Here is a 24,594-nt window from a genome sequence, read left to right as displayed (position 1 = left end):
TTGGAAGCTGTTTTGGACAACTTTTCTTTTCTTCCTGCCAAACACTTGGCAGACATCCGTGCAACTTCTAGAACACGATGGGAGATGTTTTCTGTGCTGGCACAGTTTTTCCTAGCCAGACATAGTGGAAAAGCGTTTTGCTAAGATGTAGACGACAAGAGAGGCTAAAGAGTGGATGTTAGCAAATGACACCCATCTTCAAAAAAGGCAATTAAGAGGACTCGCCATAGTACAAACCAGCCAGCCTCTTTTTTATCCCCAGGAAGTTGATGAAGCAGCTCTTCCTGGAAATCCTTGCCAGGCACATGACAGATGACCAAATAATGTATTTAGCAATATTTTTCAGGGGAATTTCATGCTGAACATCACTTTAAACTCCTCTGATGAATCAACTTGACTGGTAGATGAAGGGAATATTATCTGCCTGGGCTTCAGGGAGGTTTTTGACATACCTCTACATGGCATCACACATACATATGGAAGCAATAGTGCAAAGGGGAGGGAATCAGTGTCTTTTCAGTGATGCTGAGGGAAAAGACAAGAGGCAGTGGGCACACACTGAAATACAGGAGATTGCCTTTGAACATCAGTAAATGTTTCTTTACTGTCAGGGTGACTGAACCACGGCACAGACTGCCCAGAAAGATTGTGGAGCCTGGATCTTTGAAGACATTAAAAGTACACCCAGATAGAATCCTGGGCAAGAGGCTCTAGGTATCCTGGTTTAGGCAGGGGGGTTGGGCCTGGTTAGCCCCACCAACCCCTTCCACTCTCTTTCATTCTGTGCTAGTGAATTCTCTTCAAGATGCATTTCAAAGCACTGGCATGACAAAGTTCTGTGCAGACAGAGATCCAAATGGACATGGCATCTAAGTTCCTTAAGCAGTGTTCAAGAAGAATGTAAAACTCTGGCACAAGTGTCTCTTCCCTAACTGAATCCCTTTCATGGGAAAATTCCCAGCTCTAGAAAGATCTTCTGATACGCATGCTTAAGACTGACACTGGCTGAGCAAATTTCTCCCTATGTATATCTAAGACCAGTTAGGATCTTCACCCAAAGTGCAGTCAACATAGTCACAGAATGCCTATTGTTAAGAAGTGACAGCTTCCATCAGAATGGCAGCTATTGGTCCACAAAATGGATTAATGGATGGGAATTATCTACGTGGGTTAAAAACAAAAATAAAGAGTTGGTCTTTATTTATCAATTTCATGGCAATATTGATAAGGGAAGAAAAAGATCTAAGTCCTTGACTTTCTGGACTCGAGGAAAGATTTTAAAAATTCCTTGTAAAAATGTATGATCACAATCAGACTATTGAAACCATTTTAGTTGGGAACAAAGTTCCAAAATTGTCTAGATAGTGGCAAAGAAGCCAAGAAAATAGGAAAGAAACAAAAAGAGAGCAAAAGAGTCAGCTTCAGTGTACAAGCTCGTTCTAGAAGTAGTCTGCTGGGAAAAGGAACCCCCAGCTAAATTTCCAATGTATTCCTGCGCTTGATTCAGTAACTGGTCAATGTAAAAACCAATCCTTTTGTACAACTTCTTCCAGCAACAAAAACTCCAACAGGTTGACACTACCATCATGCCTGTTCCAGACATATTTAAAAGAGAAATGATGATTTTCTTGAAAACCTACTTACATAAAAGTTGCAAGATGGTGGAGGGATTCCCACATCCTCCTTCCTCCATCTGGCTTGAAAGTATATTTGATAAAATATGCAACAAAGCACATGATTTATAAGGGAGAGTCAAATGGATGATTTGGGAATCGATCTCTTGTTGATAGTAAACTTCATATCCACTCGGTGTGACCTTTTTAAAACAAAATGTGGAGCTGAGGCATGAATCTGCCACAACAATTGTAAAGCAAACATACACACTCCCCTTCATATGCCCCCCCCTCCACACACACCTAGGCACACACAGAGATCAGCATAGCAGATCATGAACACCTTGGAAAAGACTGAAATGCTAAATGCCTCTCTTGATGGGCAAAAGAGCTGGTGCAGTAATTCAAATGCCTGGTACAAAAATTCTGTTTAATATTTAGCTCCTATTTAAAACACAGCTTTTCATTTCATTCTATTTACAGAATATTTTCATTTCATTTGTTTCTTTAAAATTACTTAGTTCTCACCTGTTGTATGTCTAGGAATATTTTCTTCCAAAAATAGAAAAAAATAGATGATATCTTTTCAGCAGAAAACATTGGTTGATACAATTTTAAACCATCATGATATGGAAGAATTCTTCTGTCCCTCTCGAAGGTGGAAGAAGCATTTGGATCACAGATCATCTACAATGAAATACTTGACATGTTTAAGATGCTTTCAATCAATTTTGATCGTCAATTGCTTATTTGTTGTAAACAGTAATTTTTCAGTGAAGGGAAAGCGTGTGTGGTATATCTACATGATATGTTCAAAGGCAGTTCCTACTAATGGCCAGGCTGAATTCCAGTAAATAATGTCCCGAATGATATTTTGCCGCCTTCTTTGGCACTTCATGAAATCTTACCCCGATGAAGTGCTGAAACACAGAGATTTTCTCTTAGAGAGTGTCTCATGTTGTAACCTATCCCATGGATTTTATGCTGTAATTCTTATCTCTTTTAAAATTTACTATCTTCTGTACAGTTTTCATGAAACTTTCTGTTACAGTAGTGAATAGCACAGATAAATGTCATTTTGTACAACTTTGAATTTACCCCAAGAGCTGAGAGAAAACTTGATCCTATACTTCAATCCGAGTTTCTTCTATAGTCCAACTTTGTTTCTCTACCATCAAGCTTCTCCTTTGTTGCTGCTCCAAGCCCCGTCCAAGGTGACCTTGAATACTTTCAGGGATGGGACACCCACAACTTCTCTGGGCAACCTGTTCCAGTGTTCCAGCACTCCCACAGTAAAAAAGGCCTTCCTTTCATCTAATATGTGTAGGAAATCATAAATCTAGGCATAGAAGCTTGGAGTGCAAATTTGAAATTCTTTGGATTTGAAGCACATTTTATATGAATACTGACTTACAGATGACTAAAAGATGTTGATGGGCATTTGAGCTGACAAGTTTTGAAAAAGTGCACGGAAATTAAAATTGAAACCACTAAAATTAAAAACTCCTTGCCATTTTCTTTTTCCTCTCCTATTCAAAATTGCATATGTCAGATATCAGTGCTTCATGCAAACCTCTCAGATGCTCTCAGAGAAAAAGCTTTTCTTTCAGACTAAGTTGCGGTTGACGTAGAACACTAGCAGGAGTGAAAGATTTTCTGGGCATTGAGGCAGCCCGTTCTCCTTGGATTTGTGTGCAGAATGCATTTTATCCAAACTGGAAAATAGATCCCAGCTCTGTTCTATTCATCATTCTTACTTCATCAGGCCAGAAGATTCTGTGAAAAGTAGCCTGTGGACCTTGAAGACAGCGCATGTGAACCAGATGAGAGGTGATAGAGAAGTTGAGGGAGAGAAGAAAGAGCATATGGCTGAAACCAGAAAGTATTTCTCCACGTGATCATGGAAGATCGCAGGAGCCACTTGGTACTATCAAACCAGCCCAACTTGGCACTGGTGCCACCTCTGGTCTGGGAACCATGTTGCATATCGTGCATTTTAAGGAGCCAGCTGGCCACACCCAGCCATATGCCCCCAAACACAAACCAAGCCCTTTTCTCTGGCAAACAAAACTCAGCTGCCCTGCTTCTGGATGGCAGATTGCAGGAGCCACTTGGTACTATCAAACCAGCCCAACTTGGCACTGGTGCCACCTTGGCTCTGGGAACCATCCTGCCTATTGTAGCTTTTCAGGAGCCAGCCGGTCACTCCCAGCCATAGGCCCCCAAACAGAAACCTCGGCCCGTTTCCCTGGCAAACAAAAGTAAGCTGCCCCGCTTCTGGATGGCAGATTGCAGGAGCTACTTAGTACTATCAAATCAGCCCGACTTGGCACAGGTGCCACCTTGGATCTGGGAACCATCCTGTGTATCGTGGATTTTCAGGGGCCAGCCGGCCACTCTCAGCCATATGCCCCCAAACACAAACCACGGACCTTTTCTCTGGCAAACAAAAATCAGCTGCCCCACTTCTGGATGGCAGATTGCAGGAGCCACTTGGGACTATCACAGCAGCACAACATGGCACTGCTGCCACCTTGGATCTGGGAACAATCCTGCGTATCGTACATATTCAGGAACCAGCCGAACACTCCCAGCCACAGGCCCCCAAACACAAACAACGGCCCATTTCCCTGGCAAACAAAACTCAGCTGCCCCGCTTCTGGATGGCAGTTTGCAGGAGCCACTTGGGACTATCAAACCAGCCCGACTTGGTAATGGTACCACCTTGGATCTGGGAACCATCCGGCGTATCGTGGATTTTCAGGGGCCAGCCGGTCATTCCCAGCCATATGCTCCCAAACACAAACCTCGGCCCTTTTCTCTGGCAAACAAAACTCAGCTGCCCCTCTTCTGGATGGCAAATTGCAGGACGCACTTGGTACTACAAAAAGAGCCCGACTTGGCAGTGGTGCCACCTTGGCTCTGGGAACCATCCTGCGTATCGAGCATTTTAAGGAGCCAGCCGGCAATTCCCAGCCGTATGCCCCAAAAAGAAACCACGGACCTTTTCTCTGGCAAAAAAAACTCAGCTGTCCCGCTTCTGGATGGCAGATTGCAGGAGTCACTTTGAACCATACAACCAGCCTTACTTGGCACTGGTGCCACCTTGGATCTGGGAACCATCCTGCCTATCGTTGATTTTCAGGGGCCAGCCTACCACTCTCGGCCATAGGCCCCCAAACACAAACCACAGCCCTTTTCTCTAGCAAACAAAATTTAGCTGCCCCGCTTCTGGATGGCAAATTGCAGGAGCCACTGGGTACTACAAAAACAGCCCGACTTGGCACTGGTGCCACCTTGCGTCTGGTTACCATGCGGCGTATCGTGCATTTTAAGGAGCCAGGTGGCCACTCCCAGCCATATGCCCCCAAACACAACCCATGGCCCTTTTCTCTGGCAAACAAAACTCAGCTGCCCCGCTTCTGGATGGCAGATTGCAGGAGGCACTTGGTACTATCAAACCAGCCCGACTTGGCACTGGTGCCACCTTTGGTCTGGGAACCATCCTGCGTATTGTGGATTGTCAGGAGACAGCCGACCACTCTCGGCCACAGACCCCAATCAAAAACAAAGGTCCGTTTCCCTGGCAAAAAAAACTCAGCTGCCCCGCTTCTGGATGGGAGATTGCAGGAGGCACTTGACACTGTCAAACGAGCCCCACTTTGTACTGGTGCCACCTTGGGTCTGGGAACCATGCTGCGTATCGTGGATTTTCAGGAGCCAGCCGGCCACTGCCAGCCACAGGCCCCCAAACAAAAACCACAGCCTTTTTCTCTGGCAAACAAAACTCAGCTGCCCCGCTTCTGGATGGCAGATTGCAGGAGCCACTTGGTACTATCAAACCAGCCCGACTTGGCACTGGTGCCACCTTGGGTCTGGGAACCATCCTGCCTATCGTGGATTTTAAGGAGCCAGCCAGCTACTCCCAGCCACAGGCCCCCAACAAAAACCACGGCCCTTTTTTCTCGCAAACAAAACTTAGCTGCCTCACTTCTGGATGGCAGATTGCAGGAGCCACTTGGTGTAATCAAACCAGCCCGACTTGGCACTGGTGCCACCTTGGGTCTGGGAACCATCCTGCGTATCGTGGATTCTAAGGAGCCAGCCGGCCACTCCCAGCCACAGGCCCCCAAACACAAACAACGGCGCTTTTCCCTGGAAAACAAAACTCGCCTGCCAACTTTTTCATGGCAGATTGCAGGAGCCACTTGGTACTATCAAACCAGCCCGACTTGGCACTGGTGCCACCATGGGTCTGGTCACCATTCTGCCTATTGTAACTTTTCAGGAGCCAGCCGGTCACTCCCAGCCATAGGCCCTGAGACACAAACCTCGGCCCGTTTCCCTGGCAAACAAAAGTAAGCTGCCCCGCTTCTGGATGGCAGATTGCAGGAGCCACTTGGTACTATCAAACCAGCCCGACTTGGCACTGGTGCCACCTCTGGTCTGGGAACCATCCTGCGTATCGTGGATTCTAAGGAGCCATCCGGCCACTCCCACCCACAGGCCCACAAACACAAACAACGGCGCTTTTCCCTGGAAAACAAAAGTAAGCTGCCCCGCTTCTGGATGGCAGATTGCAGGAGCCACTTGGTACTATCAAACCAGCCCGACTAGGCACTGGTGCCACCTCTGGTCTGGGAACCATCCCGCGTATCGTGGATTCTAAGGAGCCAGTCGGCAACTCCCAGCCACAGGCCCCCAAACACAAACAACGGCCCGTTTCCCTGGCAAACAAAAGTAAGCTGCCCAGCTTCTGGATGGCAGATTGCAGAAGCCACTTGGTACTATCAAACTAGCCCAACTTGGCACTGGTGCCACCTCTGGTCTGGGAACCATCCTGCGTATCATGGGTCCTAAGGAGCCAGTCGGCAACTCCCAGCCACAGGCCCCCAAACACAAACCACGGCCCGTTTCCCTGGCAAACAAAATTAAGCTGCCCCGCTTCTGGATGGCAGATTGCAGGACGCACTTGGTACTATCAGACCAGCCGGACTTGGCACTGGTGCCACCTCTGGTCTGGGAACCATCCTGCGTATCGTGGATTCTAAGGAGCCAACCGGCCACTCCCAGCCACAGGCCCCCAAACACAAACAACTGCGCTTTTCCCTAGATAACAAACTCGCCTGCCAACTTTTTGATGGCAGATTGCAGGAGCCACTTGGTACTATCAAACCAGCCCAACTTGGCACTGGTGCCACCATGGGTCTGGTCACCATCCTGCCTATCGTAGCTTTTCAGGAGCCAGCCGGTCACTCCCAGCCATAGGCCCCCAGACACAAACCTCGGCCCGTTTCCCTGGCAAACAAAAGTAAGCTGTCCCGCTTCTGGATGGCAGATTGCAGGACGCACTTGGTAGTATCAAACCAGCCCGACTTGGCACTGGTGCCACCTCTGGTCTGGGAACCATCCTGCGTATCGTGGATTCTAATTAGCCAGCCGGCCACTCCCAGCCACAGGCCCCCAAACACAAACAACGGCGCTTTTCCCTGGAAAACAAAACTCGCCTGCCAACATTTTGATGGCAGTTTGCAGGAGCCACTTGGTACTATCAAATAAGCCAAACTTGGCACTGGTGCCACCATGGGTCTGGTCACCATCCTGCCTATCGTAGCTTTTCAGAAGCCAGCAGGTCACCCCCAGCCATAGGCCCCGAGAAAAAAACCTCGGCCCGTTTCCCTGGCAAAAAAAAGTAAGCTACCCCGCTTCTGGATGGCAGTTTGCAGGACGCACTTGGTAGTATCAAACCAGCCCAACTTGGCACTGGTGCCACCTTGGGTCTGGGAACCATCCTGCGTATCGTGGATTCTGAGGAGCCCGCCGGCCACTCTGAGCCACAGGCACCCAAACACAAACAACGGCGCTTTTCCCTGGAAAACAAAACTCGCCTGCCAAATTTTTGAGGGCAGATTGCAGGAGCCACTTGGTACTATCAAACCAGCCCAACTTGGCACTGGTGCCACCATGGGTCTGGTCACCATCCTGCCTATCGTAGCTTTTAAGGAGCCAGCCGGTCACTCCCAGCCATAGGCCCCCAGACACAAACCTCGGCCCGTTTCCCTGGCAAACAAAAGTAAGCTGCCCCGCTTCTGGATGGCAGATTGCAGGACGCACTTGGTACTATCAAACCAGCCCGACTTGTCACTGGTGCCACCTTGGGTCTGGGAACCATGCCGCGTATCGTGGATTCTAAGGAGCCAGCCGGCCACTCCCAGCCACAGGCCCCCAAACACAAACAACGGCGCTTTTCCCTGGAAAACAAAACTCGCCTGCCAACTTTTTGATGGCGGATTGCAGGATCCACTTGGTACTATCAAAGCAGCCCAACTTGTCACTGGTGCCACAATGGATGTGGTCACCATCCTGCCTATCGTAGCTTTTCAGGAGCCAGCCGGTCACTCCCAGCCATAGGCGCCCAGACACAAACCTCGGCCCGTTTCCCTGGCACACAAAAGTAAGCTGCCCCGCTTCTGGATGGCAGATTGCAGGAACCACTTGGTACTATAAAACCAGCCCGACTTGGCGCTGGTGCCACCTCTGGTCTGGGAACCATCCTGCGTATCGTGGATTCTAAGGAGCCAGCCGGTCACTCCAGCCACAGGCCCCCAGACACAAACAACGGCGCTTTTCCCTGGAAAACAAAACTCGCCTGCCAACTTTTTGATGGCAGATTGCAGGAGCCTCTTGGTACTATCAAACCAGCCCAACTTGGCACTGGTGCCACCATGGGTCTGGTCACCATCCTGCCTATCGTAGCTTTCCAGGAGCCAGCCGGTCACTCCCAGCCATAGGCCCCCAGTCACAAACCTCGGCCCGTTTCCCTGGCAAACAAAAGTAAGCTACACCGCTTCTGGATGGCAGATTGCAGGAGCCACTTGCTACTATCAAACCAGCCCAACTTGGAACTGGTGCCACCTTGGGTCTGGGAACCATGCTGCGTATCGCAGATTCTAAGGCGCCAGTCGGCCACTCCCAGCCACAAGCCCCCAAACACAAACAACGGCGCTTTTCTCTGGCAAACAAAACTCAACTGCCCCTCTTCTGGATGGCAAATTGCAGGACGCACTTGGTACTATAAAAACAGCCCGACTTGGCACTGGTGCCACCTTGGGTCTGGGAACCATCGTGCGTATCGATCTTTTTAATGAGACAGCCGGCCACTCCCAGCCATATGCCCCCGAACACAACCCACGGCCCTTTCCTCTGGCAAACAAAACTCAGCTGCCCCGCTTCTGGATGGGAGATTGCAGGAGGCACTTGACACTGTGAAACCAGCCCCACTTGGCACTGGTGCCACCTTGGGTCTGGGAACCATGCTGCGTATCATGGATTTTCAGGAGCCAGCCGGCCACTCCCAGCCATAGGCCCCCAAACAAAAACCACAGCCTTTTTCTCTGGCAAACAAAATTCAGCTGCCCCACTTCTGGATGGCAGATTGCAGGAGCCACTTGGGACTATCACACCAGCACAACATGGCACTGGTGCCACCTTGGATCTGGGAACCATCCGGCGTATAGTGGATTTTCAGGGGTCAGCCGGTCACTCTCAGCCATAGGCCCCAAACACAAACCACGGCCCTTTTCTCTGGAAAACAAAACTCAACTGCCCCTCTTCTGGATGGCAGATTGCAGGAGCCACTGGGTACTATGAAACCAGCCCTACTTGGCACTGGTGCCACCTTGGGTCTGGGAACCATGCTGCGTATCATGGATTTTCAGGAGCCAGCCGTCCACTGCCAGCCACAGGCCCCGAAACACAAACAACAGCCTTTTTCTCTGGCAAACAAAATACAGCTGCCCCGCTTCTGGATGGCAGATTGCAGGAACCACTTGGTACTAACAAACCAGCCCGACTTGGCACTGGTGCCACCTTGGGTCTGGGAACCATCCTGCGTATCGTGGATTCTAAGGAGCCAGCTGGCCACTCCCAGCCACAGGCCCAAAAACACACACAACGGCGCTTTTCCCTGGAAAACAAAACTCGCCTGCCAACTTTTTGATGGCAGATTGCAGGAGCCACTTGGTACTATCAAACCAGCCCAACTTGGCACTGGTGCCACCATGGGTCTGGTCACCATCCTGCCTATCGTAGCTTTTCAGGAGCCAGCCGGTCACTCCCAGCCATAGGCCCCCAGACACAAACCTCGGCCTGTTTCCCTGGCACACAAAAGTAAGCTACCGCACTTCTGGATGGCAGATTGCAGGAGCCACTTTGCACCATCAAACCAGCCCGACTTGGCACTGGTGCCACCTCTGGTCTGGGAACCATGCTGCGTATTGTGGATTCTAAGGAGCCAGCCGGCCACTCCCAGCCACAGGCCCCCAAACAAAAACAACGGCGCTTTTCCCTGGAAAACAAAAGTCGCCTGCCAACATTTTGATGGCAGATTGCAGGAGCCACTTGGTACTATCAAACCAGCCCAACTTGGCACTGGTGCCACCATGGGTCTGGTCACCATCCTGCCTATCGTAGCTTTTCAGGAGCCAGCCGGTCACTCCCAGCCATAGGCCCCCAGACAAAAACCTCGGTCCGTTTCCCTGGAAAACAAAAGTAAGCTGCCCTGCTTCTGGATGGCAGATTGCAGGAGCCACTTGGTGTTATCAAACCAGCCCGACTTGGCACTGGTGCCACCTTGGGTCTGGGAACCATCCTGCGTATCGTGTGTTCTAGGGAGCCAGCCGGCCACTCCCAGCCACAGTCCCCCAAACAAATACAACGGCGCTTTTCCCTGGAAAACAAAACTGGCCTGCCAACTTTTTGATGGCAGATTGCAGGAGCCACTTGGTACTATCAAACCAGCCCAACTTGGCACTGGTGCCACCATGGGTCTGGTCACCATCCTGCCTATCGTAGCTTTTCAGGAGCCAGCCGGTCACTCCCAGCCATAGGTCCCCAGACAAATACCTCGGCCCGTTTCCCTGGCAAACAAAAGTAAGCTGCCCCGCTTCTGGAGGGCAGATTGCAGGAGCCACTTGGTACTATCAAACCAGCCCAACTTGACACTGGTGCCACCTTGGCTCTGGGAACCATGCTGCGTAACCCGGATTCTAAGACGACAGGCAGCCACTGCCAGCCACCGGCCTCCAAACAAAATCAACGGCGCTTTTCCCTGGAAAACAAAACTCGCCTGACAACTTTTAGATGGCAGATTGCAGGAGCCAGTTGGTACCATCAAACCAGCCCAACTTGGCACTGGTGCCACCTTGGGTCTGGGAACCATCCTGCCTATTGTTGCTTTTCAGGAGCCAGCCGGTCACTCCTAGCCCTAGGCCCCCAGTCATAAACCTCGGCCCGTTTCCCTGGTACACAAATGTAAGCTACCCCGCTTCAGGATGGCAGATTGCAGGAGCCACTTTTCACCATCAAACCAGCCCGACGTGGCACTGGTGCCACCTTGGGTCTGGGAACCATCCTGCGTATCGTGTGTTCTAAGGAGCCAGCCGGCCACTCCCACCCACAGACCCCCAAACACAAACAACGGCGCTTTTCCCTGGAAAACAAAACTCTCCTGCCAACTTTTTGATGGCAGATTGCAGGAGCCACTTGGTACTATCAAACCAGCCCAATTTGGCACTGGTGCCACCATGGGTCTGGTCACCATCCTGCCCATCGTAGCTTTTCAGGAGCCAGGCGGTCACTCCCAGCCATAGGCCCCCAGACACAAACCTCGGCCCGTTTCCCTGGCAAACAAAAGTAAGCTGCCCCGCTTCTGCATGGCAGATTGCAGGTGCTATTTAGTATTATCAAACCAGCCCGACTTGGCACTGGTGCCACCTCTGGTCTGGGAACCATCCGGCCTATCGTGGATTTTCAGGGGCCAGACGGCCACTATCAGCCATATGCCCCCAAAAACAAACCACGGCCCTTTTCTCTGGTAAACAAAACTCAACTGACCCTCTTCTGGATGGCAAATTTTAGGACGCACTTTGTACTACGAAAACCGCCCGACTTGGCACTGGTGCCACCTTGGGTCAGGGAACCATCCTGCCTATCGTAGCTTTTTAAGGAGCCAGCAGGCCACGCCCAGCCATATAGCCCCAAAAACAAACCACGGACCATTTCTCTTGGAAACAAAAATCCGCTGCCCCGCGTCAGGATGGCAGATTGCAGGAGCCACTTTGCACCATCAAACCACCCCGACTTGGCACTGGTGCCATCTTGGATCTGGGAACCATCCTGCCTATCGTAGCTTTTCAGGAGCCAGCCGGTCACTCCCAGCCATAGGCCCCCAGACACAAACCTCGGACCGTTTCCCTGGCAAACAAAATTAAGCTGCCCCGATTCTGGATGGCAGAGTGCAGGAGCCACTTGGTAGTGTCAAACCAGCCCGACTTGGCACTGGTGCCACCTTGGGTCTGGGAACCATCCTGCGTATCGTGGATTCTAAGGAGCCAGCCGGCCACTCTGAGCCACAGGCCCCCAAACAAAAACAACGGCGCTTTTCCCTGGAAAACAAAACTCGCCTGCCAACATTTTGATGGCAGATTGCAGGAGCCACTTGGTACTATCAAACCAGCCCAACTTGGCACTGGTGCCACCATGGGTCTGGTCACCATCCTGCCTATCGTAGCTTTTCAGGAGCCAGCCGGTCACTCCCAGCCATAGGCCCCCAGACACAAACCTCGGCCCGTTTCCCTGGAAAACAAAAGTAAGCTGCCCCGATTCTGGATGGCAGATTGCAGGAGCCACTTGGTACTATGAAATCAGCCCAACTTGGCACTGGTGCCACCATGGGTCTGGTAAACATCCTGCCTATCGTAGCTTTTCAGGAGCCAGCCGGTCACTCCCTGCCATAGGCCCCCAGACACAAACCTCGGCCCGTTTCCCTGGCAAACAAAAGTAAGCTGCCCCGCTTTTGGATGGCTGATTGCAGGATGCACTTGGTACTATCAAACCAGCCCGACTTGGCCCTGGTGCCACCTTGGCTCTGGGAACCATGCTGCGTAAAGTAGATTCTACGAGGACAGGCGGCCACTCCCTGCCACAGGCCTCTAAACAAAAGCAACGGCGCTTTTCCCTGGAAAACAAAACTCGCCTGCCAACTTTTTGATGGCAGATTGCAGGAGCCACTTGGTACTATCAAACCAGCCCAACTTGGCACTGGTGCCACCATGGGTCTGGTCACCATCCTGCCTATCGTAGCTTTTCAGGAGCCAGCCGGTCACTCCCAGCCATAGGCCCCCAGACAAATACCTCGGCCCGTTTCCCTGGCAAACAAAAGTAAGCTGCCCCGCTTCTGGATGGCAGATTGCAGGAGCCACATGGTACTATCAAACCAGGCCAACATGGCACTGGTGCCACCTTGGCTCTGGGAACCATCCTGCCTATCTTGGATTTTCAGGGGCCAGCCGGCCACTCTCAGCCATATGCCCCCAAACACATACCACGGCCCTTTTCTCTGGCAAACAAAACTCAACTGCCCCTCTTCTGGATGGCAAATTGCAGGACGCACTTGGTACTACGAAAACAGCCCGACTTGGCACTGATGCCACCTTGGGTCAGGGAACAATCCTGCGTATCGATCTTTTTAAGGAGCCAGCCGGCCCAGCCCAGCCATATACCCCCAAAAAACAACCACGGAACTTTTCTCCAGCAAACAAAAATCCGCTGCCGCGCGTCTGAATGGCAGATTTCAGGAGCTATTTAGTATTATAAACCAGCCCGACTTGGCACTGGTGCTACCATGAGTCTGGTAACCATCCTGCCTATCGTAGCTTTTCAGTAGCCAGCCGGTCACTCCCAGCCATAGGCCCCCAGACAAATACCTCGGCCCGTTTCCCTGGGAAACAAAAGTAAGCTGCCCCGCTTCTGGATGGCAGATTGCAGGAACCACTTGGTACTATCAAACCAGCCCAACTTGACACTGGTGCCACCTTGGCTCTGGGAACCATCCTACGTATCCTGGGTTCAAAGGAGGCAGCCGGCCACTCCCAGCCACAGGCCTCTAAACAAAAACAACGGCGCTTTTCCCTGGAAAACAAAACTCGCCTGACAACTTTTTGATGGCAGATTGCAGGAGCCACTTGGTACTATCAAACCAGCCCAACTTGGCACTGGTGCCACCATGGGTCTGGTCACCATCCTGCCTATCGTAGCTTTTCAGGAGCCAGCCGGTCACTCCCAGCCATAGGCCCCCTGACAAATACCTCGGCCCGTTTCCCTGGCAAACAAAAGTAAGCAGCCCCGCTTCTGGATGGCAGATTGCAGGAGCCACTTTGCACCATCAAACCAGCCCGACTTGGCACTGGTGCCACCTCTGGTCTGGGAACCATCCTGCGTATCGTGGATTATAAGGAGACAGCCGGCCACTCCCAGCCACAGGCCCCCAAACACAAACAACGGCGCTTTTCCCTGGAAAACAAAACTCGCCTGCCAACATTTTGATGGCAGATTGCAGGAGCCACTTGGTACTATCAAACCAGCCCAACTTGGCACTGGTGCCACCATGGGTCTGGTCACCATCCTGCCTATCGTAGCTTTTCAGGAGCCAGCCAAACACTCCCAGCCATAGGCCCCCAGACAAAAACCTCGGCCCGTTTCCCTGGCAAACAAAAGTAAGTTATCCCGCTTCTGTATGGCAGATTGCAGGAGCCACTTTTCAACATCAAACCAGCCCGACTTGGCACTGGTGCCACCTCTGGTCTGGGAACCATCCTGCGTATCGTGGATTCTAAGGAGCCAGCCGGCCACTCCCAGCCACAGGCCCCCAAACACAAACAACGGCGCTTTTCCCTGGATAACAAACTCGCCTGCCAACTTTTTGATGGCAGATTGCAGGAGCCACTTGGTACTATCAAACCAGCCCAACTTGGCACTGGTGCCACCATGGGTCTGGTCACCATCCTGCCTATCGTAGCTTTTCAGGAGCCAGCCGGTCACTCCCAGCCATAGGCCCTGAGACACAAACCTCGGCCCGTTTCCCTGGCAAACAAAAGTAAGCTGCCCCGCTTCTGGATGGCAGATTGCAGGACGCACTTGGTACTATCAAACCAGCCCAACTTGGCACTGGTGCCACCTCTGGTCTGGGAACCATGCCGCGTATCGTGGATTCTAAGGAGCCAGCCGGCCACTCCCAGCCACAGGCCCCCAAACACAAACAACGGCGCTTTTCCCTGGAAAACAAAACTCGCCTGCCAACTTTTTGATGGCAGATTGCAGGAGCCACTTGGTACTATCAAATCAGCCCAACTTGGCACTGGTGCCACCATAGGTCTGGTCACCATCCTGCCTATCGTAGCTTTTCAGGACCTAGCCGGTCACTCCAAGCCATAGGCGCCCAGACACAAAGCTCGGCCCGTTTCCCTGGCAAACAAAAGTAAGCTACCCCGCTTCTGGATGGCAGATTGCAGGAGCCACTTTGCACCATCAAACTAGCCCGACTTGGCACTGGTGCCACCTCAGGTCTGGGAACCATCCTGCGTATCGTTCATTGTAAGGAGCCAGCCGGCCACTCCAGCCACAGGCCCCCAGACACAATCAACGGCGCTTTTCCCTGGAAAACAAAACTCGCCTGCCAACTTTTTGATGGCAGATTGCAGGAGCCACTTGGTACTATCAAATCAGCCCAACTTGGCACTGGTGCCACCATGGGTCTGGTCACCATCCTGCCTATCGTAGTTTTCAGGAGCCAGCCGGTCACTCGCAGCCATAGGCCCCCAGACACAATACTCGGCCCGTTTCCCTGGCAAACAAAAGTAAGCTACCCCGCTTCTGGATGGCAGATTGCAGGAACCACTTGGTACTATCAAACCAGCCCAACTTGGCACTGGTGCCACCTTGGGTCTGGGAACCATCCTGCGTATCGTGGATTCTAAGCAGCCAGCCGGCCACTCCCTGCCACAGGCACCCAAACACAAACAACGGCGCTTTTCCCTGGAAAACAAAACTCGCCCTCCCACTTTTTGATGGCGGATTGCAGGAGCCACTTGGTACTATCAAACCAGCCCAACTTGGCACTGGTGCCACCATGGGTCTGGTCACCATCCTGCCTATCGTAGCTTTTCAGGACCTAGCAGGTCACTCCCAGCCATAGGCGCCCAGACACAAAGCTCGGCCCGTTTCCCTGGCAAACAAAAGTAAGCTGCCCCGCTTCTGGATGGCAGATTGCCGGAGCCACTTGGTACTATCAAACCAGCCCGACTTGGCACTGGTGCCACCTCTGGTCTGGGAACCATGCTGCGTATCGTGGATTCTAAGGAGCCAGCCGGCCACTCCCAGCCACAGGCCCCCAAACACAAACAACGGCGCTTTTCCCTGGAAAACAAAACTCGCCTGCCAACATTTTGATGGCAGATTGCAGGAGCCACTTGCTACTATCAAATCAGCCCAACTTGGCACTGGTGCCACCATGGGTCTGGTCACCATCCTGCCTATCGTAGCTGTTCAGGCGCCAGCCGGTCACTCCCAGCCATAGGCCCCCAGAGAAAAACCTCGGCCCGTTTCCCTGGGAAAAAAAAGTAAGCTGCCCCGCTTCTGGATGGCAGATTGCAGGAGCCACTTTGCACCATCAAACCAGCCCAACTTGGCACTGGTGCCACCTCTGGTCTGGGAACCATGCCGCGTATCGTGGATTCTAAGGAGCCAGCCGGCCACGTCCAGCCATATACCCCCAAAAAAAAACCACGGAACTTTACTCCAGCAAACAAAAATCCGCTGCCGCGCGTCTGAATGGCAGATTTCAGGAGCTATTTAGTATTATAAACCAGCCCGACTTGGCACTGGTGCTACCATGAGTCTGGTAACCATCCTGCCTATCGTAGCTTTTCAGTAGCCAGCCGGTCACTCCCAGCCATAGGCCCCCAGACAAATACCTCGGCCCGTTTCCCTGGGAAACAAAAGTAAGCTGCCCCGCTTCTGGATGGCAGATTGCAGGAACCACTTGGTACTATCAAACCAGCCCAACTTGACACTGGTGCCACCTTGGCTCTGGGAACCATCCTACGTATCCTGGGTTCAAAGGAGGCAGCCGGCCACTCCCAGCCACAGGCCTCTAAACAAAAACAACGGCGCTTTTCCCTGGAAAACAAAACTCGCCTGACAACTTTTTGATGGCAGATTGCAGGAGCCACTTGGTACTATCAAACCAGCCCAACTTGGCACTGGTGCCACCATGGGTCTGGTCACCATCCTGCCTATCGTAGCTTTTCAGGAGCCAGCCGGTCACTCCCAGCCATAGGCCCCCTGACAAATACCTCGGCCCGTTTCCCTGGCAAACAAAAGTAAGCAGCCCCGCTTCTGGATGGCAGATTGCAGGAGCCACTTTGCACCATCAAACCAGCCCGACTTGGCACTGGTGCCACCTCTGGTCTGGGAACCATCCTGCGTATCGTGGATTATAAGGAGACAGCCGGCCACTCCCAGCCACAGGCCCCCAAACACAAACAACGGCGCTTTTCCCTGGAAAACAAAACTCGCCTGCCAACTTTTTGATGGCAGATTGCAGGAGCCACTTGGTACTATCAAACCAGCCCAACTTGGCACTGGTGCCACCATGGGTCTGGTCACCATCCTGCCTATCGTAGCTTTTCAGGAGCCAGCCAAACACTCCCAGCCATAGGCCCCCAGACAAAAACCTCGGCCCGTTTCCCTGGCAAACAAAAGTAAGTTATCCCGCTTCTGTATGGCAGATTGCAGGAGCCACTTTTCAACATCAAACCAGCCCGACTTGGCACTGGTGCCACCTCTGGTCTGGGAACCATCCTGCGTATCGTGGATTCTAAGGAGCCAGCCGGCCACTCCCAGCCACAGGCCCCCAAACACAAACAACGGCGCTTTTCCCTGGATAACAAACTCGCCTGCCAACTTTTTGATGGCAGATTGCAGGAGCCACTTGGTACTATCAAACCAGCCCAACTTGGCACTGGTGCCACCATGGGTCTGGTCACCATCCTGCCTATCGTAGCTTTTCAGGAGCCAGCCGGTCACTCCCAGCCATAGGCCCTGAGACACAAACCTCGGCCCGTTTCCCTGGCAAACAAAAGTAAGCTGCCCCGCTTCTGGATGGCAGATTGCAGGACGCACTTGGTACTATCAAACCAGCCCAACTTGGCACTGGTGCCACCTCTGGTCTGGGAACCATGCCGCGTATCGTGGATTCTAAGGAGCCAGCCGGCCACTCCCAGCCACAGGCCCCCAAACACAAACAACGGCGCTTTTCCCTGGAAAACAAAACTCGCCTGCCAACTTTTTGATGGCAGATTGCAGGAGCCACTTGGTACTATCAAATCAGCCCAACTTGGCACTGGTGCCACCATAGGTCTGGTCACCATCCTGCCTATCGTAGCTTTTCAGGACCTAGCCGGTCACTCCAAGCCATAGGCGCCCAGACACAAAGCTCGGCCCGTTTCCCTGGCAAACAAAAGTAAGCTACCCCGCTTCTGGATGGCAGATTGCAGGAGCCACTTTGCACCATCAAACTAGCCCGACTTGGCACTGGTGCCACCTCAGGTCTGGGAACCATCCTGCGTATCGTTCATTGTAAGGAGCCAGCCGGCCACTCCAGCCACAGGCCCCCAGACACAATCAACGGCGCTTTTCCCTGGAAAACAAAACTCGCCTGCCAACTTTTTGATGGCAGATTGCAGGAGCCACTTGGTACTATCAAATCAGCCCAACTTGGCACTGGTGCCACCATGGGTCTGGTCACCATCCTGCCTATCGTAGTTTTCAGGAGCCAGCCGGTCACTCGCAGCCATAGGCCCCGAGACACAATACTCGGCCCGTTTCCCTGGCAAACAAAAGTAAGCTACCCCGCTTCTGGATGGCAGATTGCAGGAACCACTTGGTACTATCAAACCAGCCCAACTTGGCACTGGTGCCACCTTGGGTCTGGGAACCATCCTGCGTATCGTGGATTCTAAGCAGCCAGCCGGCCACTCCCTGCCACAGGCACCCAAACACAAACAACGGCGCTTTTCCCTGGAAAACAAAACTCGCCCTCCCACTTTTTGATGGCGGATTGCAGGAGCCACTTGGTACTATCAAACCAGCCCAACTTGGCACTGGTGCCACCATGGGTCTGGTCACCATCCTGCCTATCGTAGCTTTTCAGGACCTAGCAGGTCACTCCCAGCCATAGGCGCCCAGACACAAAGCTCGGCCCGTTTCCCTGGCAAACAAAAGTAAGCTGCCCCGCTTCTGGATGGCAGATTGCCGGAGCCACTTGGTACTATCAAACCAGCCCGACTTGGCACTGGTGCCACCTCTGGTCTGGGAACCATGCTGCGTATCGTGGATTCTAAGGAGCCAGCCGGCCACTCCCAGCCACAGGCCCCCAAACACAAACAACGGCGCTTTTCCCTGGAAAACAAAACTCGCCTGCCAACTTTTTGATGGCAGATTGCCGGAGCCACTTGCTACTATCAAATCAGCCCAACTTGGCACTGGTGCCACCATGGGTCTGGTCACCATCCTGCCTATCGTAGCTGTTCAGGCGCCAGCCGGTCACTCCCAGCCATAGGCCCCCAGAGAAAAACCTCGGCCCGTTTCCCTGGGAAAAAAAAGTAAGCTGCCCCGCTTCTGGATGGCAGATTGCAGGAGCCACTTTGCACCATCAAACCAGCCCAACTTGGCACTGGTGCCACCTCTGGTCTGGGAACCATGCCGCGTATCGTGGATTCTAAGGAGCCAGCCGGCCACTCCCAGCCACAGGCCCCCAAACACAAACAACGGCGCTTTTCCCTGGAAAACAAAACTCGCCGGCCAACATTTTGATGGCAGATTGCAGGAGCCACTTGGTACTATCAAATCAGCCCAACTTGGCACTGGTGCCACCATGGGTCTGGTCACCATCCTGCCTATCGTAGGTTTTCGGGACCTAGCCGGTCACTCCAAGCCATAGGCGCCCAGACACAAAGCTCGGCCCGTTTCCCTGGCAAACAAATGTAAGCTGTCCCGCTTCTGGATGGCAGATTGCAGGATCCACTAGGTATTATCAAACCAGCCCGACTTGGCACTGGTGCCACCTCTGGTCTGGGAACCATCCTGCGTATCGTGGATTCTAAGCAGCCAGCCGGCCACTCCCAGCCACAGGCCCCCAAACACAAACAACGGCGCTTTTCCCTGGAAAACAAAACTCGCCTGCCAACATTTTGATGGCAGATTGCAGGAGCCACTTGGTACTATCAAACCAGCCCAACTTGGCACTGGTGCCACCATGGGTCTGCTCACCATCCTGCCTATCGTAGCTTTTCAGGAGCCAGCCGGTCACTCCAAGCCATAGGCCCCCAGACAAAAACCTCGGCCCGTTTCCCTGGCAAAGAAAAGTAAGCTGCCCCGCTTCTGGATGGCAGATTGCAGGAGCCACTTTGCACCATCAAACTAGCCAGACTTGGCACTTGTGCCACCTCTGGTCTGGGAACCATCCTGCGTATCGTGGATTCTAAGGAGCCAGCCGGCCACTCCAAGCCACAGGCCCCCAAACACAAACAACGGCGCTTTTCCCTGGAAAACAAAACTCGCCTGCCAAATTTTGATGGCAGATTGCAGGAGCCACTTGGTACTATCAAATCAGCCCAACTCGGCACTGGTGCCACCATGGGTCTGGTCACCATCCTGCCTATCATAGTTTTTCAGGAGCCAGACGGTCCCTCTCTGCCATAGGGCCCCAGAGAAATCCTCGCCCAGTTTCCCTGGCAAAAAAAAGTAACCTACCCCGCTTCTGGATGGCAGATTGCAGGAGCCACTTTACACCATCAAACTAGCCCGACTTGGCACTGGTGCCACCTCAGGTCTGGGAACCATCCTGCGTATCGTGGATTCTAAGGAGCCAGCCGGCCACTCCAGCCACAGGCCCCCAGACACAATCAACGGCGCTTTTCCCTGGAAAACAAAACTCGCCTGCCGACTTTTTGATGGCAGATTGCAGGAGCCACTTGGTACTATCAAATCAGCCCAACTTGGCACTGGTGCCACCATGGGTCTGGTCACCATCCTGCCTATCGTAGCTTTTCAGGAGCCAGCCGGTCACTCCCAGCCATAGGCCCCCAGACACAATACTCGGCCCGTTTCCATGGCAAACAAAAGCAAGCTGCCCCGCTTCTGGATGGCATATTGCAGGAGCCACTTTGCACCATCAAACTAGCCCGACTCGGCACTGGTGCCACCTCAGGTCTGGGAACCATGCTGCGTATCGTGGATTCTAATTAGCCATCCGGCCACTCCCAGCCACAGGCCCCCAAACAAAATCAACGGCGCTTTTCCCTGGAAAACAAAACTCGCCTGCCAAATTTTGATGGCAGATTGCAGGAGCCACTTGGTACTATCAAACCAGCCCAACTTGACACTGGTGCCACCATGGGTCTGGTCACCATCCTGCCTATCGTAGCTTTTCAGGAGCCAGCCGGTCAATCCCAGCCATAGGCCCCCAGACACAAACCTCGGCCCGTTTCCCTGGCAAACAAAAGTAAGCTGTCCCGCTTCTGGATGGCAGATTGCAGGACGCACTTGGTACTATCAAACCAGCCCAACTTGGCACTGGTGCCACCTTGGGTCTGGGAACCATCCTGCGTATCGTGGATTCTAATTAGCCATCCGTCCACTCCCAGCCACAGGCCCCCAAACAGAAACAACGGCGCTTTTCCCTGGAAATCAAAACTCGCCTGCCAACATTTTGATGGCAGATTGCCGGAGCCACTTGGTACTATCAAACCAGCCCAACTTGACACTGGTGCCACCATGGGTCTGGTCACCATTCTGCCTATCGTAGCATTTCAGGAGCCAGCCGGTCACTCCCAGCCATAGGCCCCCAGACAAAAACCTCGGCCCGTTTCCCTGGCAAACAAAAGTAAGCTGCCCCGCTTCTGGATGGCAGATTGCAGGACGCACTTGGTACTATAAAACCAGCCCAACTTGGCACTGGTGCCACCTCTGGTCTGGGAACCATGCTGCGTATCGTGGATTCTAAGGAGCCAGCCGGCCACTCCCAGCCACAGGCCCCCAAACACAAACAACGGCGCTTTTCCCTGGAAAACAAAACTCGCCTGCCAACTTTTTGATGGCAGATTGCAGGAGCCACTTGGTACTATCAAACCAGCCCAACTTGACACTGGTGCCACCATGGGTCTGGTCACCATCCTGCCTATCGTAGCTTTTCAGGAGCCAGCCGGTCACTCCCAGCCATAGGCTCCCAGACACAAAGCTCGGCCCGTTTCCCTGACAAACAAAAGTAAGCTGTCCCGCTTCTGGATGGCAGATTCCAGGAGCCACTTGGTACTATCAAATCAGCCCAATTTGGCACTGGTGCCACCTCTGGTCTGGGAACCATCCTGCATATCGTGGATTCTAATTAGCCATCCGTCCACTCCCAGCCACAGGCCCCCAAACGCAAACAACGGCGCTTTACCCTGGAAAACAAAACTCGTCTGCCAACTTTTTGATGGCAGATTGCCGGAGCCACTTGGTACTATCAAACCAGCCCACCTTGGCACTGTTGCCACCTTAGGTCTGGGAACCATGCTGCGTATCGTGGATTATAAGGAGCCAGACGGCCACTCCCTGCCACAGGCCCCCAAACAGAAACAACGGCGCTTTTCCCTGGAAAACATAATTCGCCGGCCAACTATTTGATGGCAGATTGCAGGAGCCACTTGGTACTATCAAATCAGCCCAACTTGGCACTGGTTGCACCTCAGGTCTGGGAACCATCCTGCCTATCGTAGCTTTTCAGGAGCCAGCCGGTCACTCCCAGCCATAGGCGCCCAGACAAAAACCTCGGCCCGTTTCCCTGGCAAACCAAAGTAAGCTGCCCCGCTTCTTGATGGCAGATTGCAGGAACCACTTTTCACCATCAAAGTAGCCCGACTTGGAACTGGTGCCACCTCTGGTCTGGGAACCATGCTGCGTATCGTGGATTCTAAGGAGCCAGCCGGCCACTCCCAGCCACAGGCCCCCAAACACAAACAACGGCGCTTTTCCCTGGAAAACAAAACTCGCCTGCCAACTTTTTGATGGCAGATTGCAGGAGCCACTTGCTACTATCAAATCAGCCCAACTTGGCACTGGTGCCACCATGGGTCTGGTCACCATCCTGCCTATCGTAGCTTTTCAGGAGCCAGCCGGTCACTCCCAGCCATAGGCCCCCAGACAAAAACCTCGGCCCGTTTCCCTGGCAAACAAAAGTAAGCTGCCCCGCTTCTGCATGGCAGATTGCAGGAACCACTTGGTATTATAAAACCAGCCCGACTTGGCACTGGTGCCACCTCTGGTCTGGGAACCATGCTGCGTATCGGGGATTCTAAGGAGCCAGCCGGCCACTCCCACCCAAAGGCCCCCAGACACAAACAACGGCGCTTTTCCCTGGAAAACAAAACTCGCCTGCCAACTTTTTGATGGCAGATTGCAGGAGCCACTTGGTACTATCAAACCAGCTCAACTTGGCACTGGTGCCACCATGGGTCTGGTCACCATCCTGCCTATCTTAGCTTTTCAGGACCTAGCCGGTCACTCCCAGCCATAGGCCCGCAGACACAAAGCTCGGCCCGTTTCCCTGGCAAACAAAAGTAAGCTGCCCTGCTTCTGGATGGCAGATTGCAGGAACCACTTGGTACTATCAAACCAGCCCAATTTTGCACTGGTGCCACCTTGGCTCTGGGAACCATCCTACGTATCCTGGGTTCAAAGGAGGCAGCCGGCCACTCCCAGCCACAGGCCTCTAAACAAAAACAACGGCGCTTTTCCCTGGAAAACAAAACTCGCCTGACAACTTTTTGATGGCAGATTGCAGGAGCCACTTGGTACTATCAAACCAGCCCAACTTGGCACTGGTGCCACCATGGGTCTGGTCACCATCCTGCCTATCGTAGCTTTTCAGGAGCCAGCCGCTCACTCCCAGCCATAGACCCCCAGACACAAACCTCGGCCCGTTTCCCTGGAAAACAAAAGTAAGCTGCTCCGATTCTGGATGGCAGATTGCAGGAGCCACTTGGTACTATCAAATCAGCCCAACTTGGCACTGGTGCCACCATGGGTCTGGTAAACCTCCTGCCTATCGTAGCTTTTCAGGAGCCAGACGGTCACTCCCTGCCATAGGCCCCCAGACACAAACCTCGGCCCGTTTCCCTGGCAAACAAAAGTAAACTGCCCCGCTTTTGGATGGCAGATTGCAGGATGCACTTGGTACTATCAAACCTGCCCGACTTGGCCCTCGTGCCACCTTGGCTCTGGGAACCATGCTGCGTAACGTAGATTCTACGAGGACAGGTGGCCACTCCCAGCCACAGGCCTCTAAACAAAAACAACGGCGCTTTTCCCTGGAAAACAAAACTCGCCTGCCAACTTTTTGATGGCAGATTGCAGGAGCCACTTGGTACTATCAAACCAGCCCAACTTGGTACTGGTTCCACTTTGGGTCTGGTCACCATCCTGCCTATCGTAGCTTTTCAGGAGCCAGCCGGTCACTCCCAGCCATAGGCCCCCAGACAAATATCTCGGCCCGTTTCCCTGGCAAACAAAAGTAAGCTGCCCCGCTTCTGGATGGCAGATTGCAGGAGCCACATGGTACTATCAAACCAGGCCAACATGGCACTGGTGCCACCTTGGCTCTGGGAACCATCCTGCCTATCGTGGATTTTCAGGGGCCAGCCGGCCACTCTCAGCCATATGCCCCCAAACACATACCACGGCCCTTTGCTCTGGCAAACAAAACTCAACTGCCCCTCTTCTGGATGGCAAATTGCAGGACGCACTTGGTACTACGAAAACAGCCCGACTTGGCACTGATGCCACCTTGGGTCAGGGAACAATCCTGCGTATCGTTCTTTTTAAGGAGCCAGCCGGCCACGTCCAGCCATATACCCCCAAAAAAAAACCACGGAACTTTTCTCCAGCAAACAAAAATCCGCTGCCCCGCGTCTGAATGGCAGATTTCAGGAGCTATTTAGTATTATCAAACCAGCCCGACTTGGCACTGGTGCCACCATGAGTCTGGTAACCATCCTGCCTATCGTAGCTTTTCAGTAGCCAGCCGGTCACTCCCAGCCATAGG

Source organism: Melospiza melodia, chromosome 5, assembly GCF_035770615.1.
Source record: "Melospiza melodia melodia isolate bMelMel2 chromosome 5, bMelMel2.pri, whole genome shotgun sequence".
Lineage (NCBI taxonomy): Eukaryota > Metazoa > Chordata > Aves > Passeriformes > Passerellidae > Melospiza > Melospiza melodia.
The sequence above is the reverse complement of the archived record's forward strand: the minus strand, read 5'-3'. Positions refer to the sequence as shown.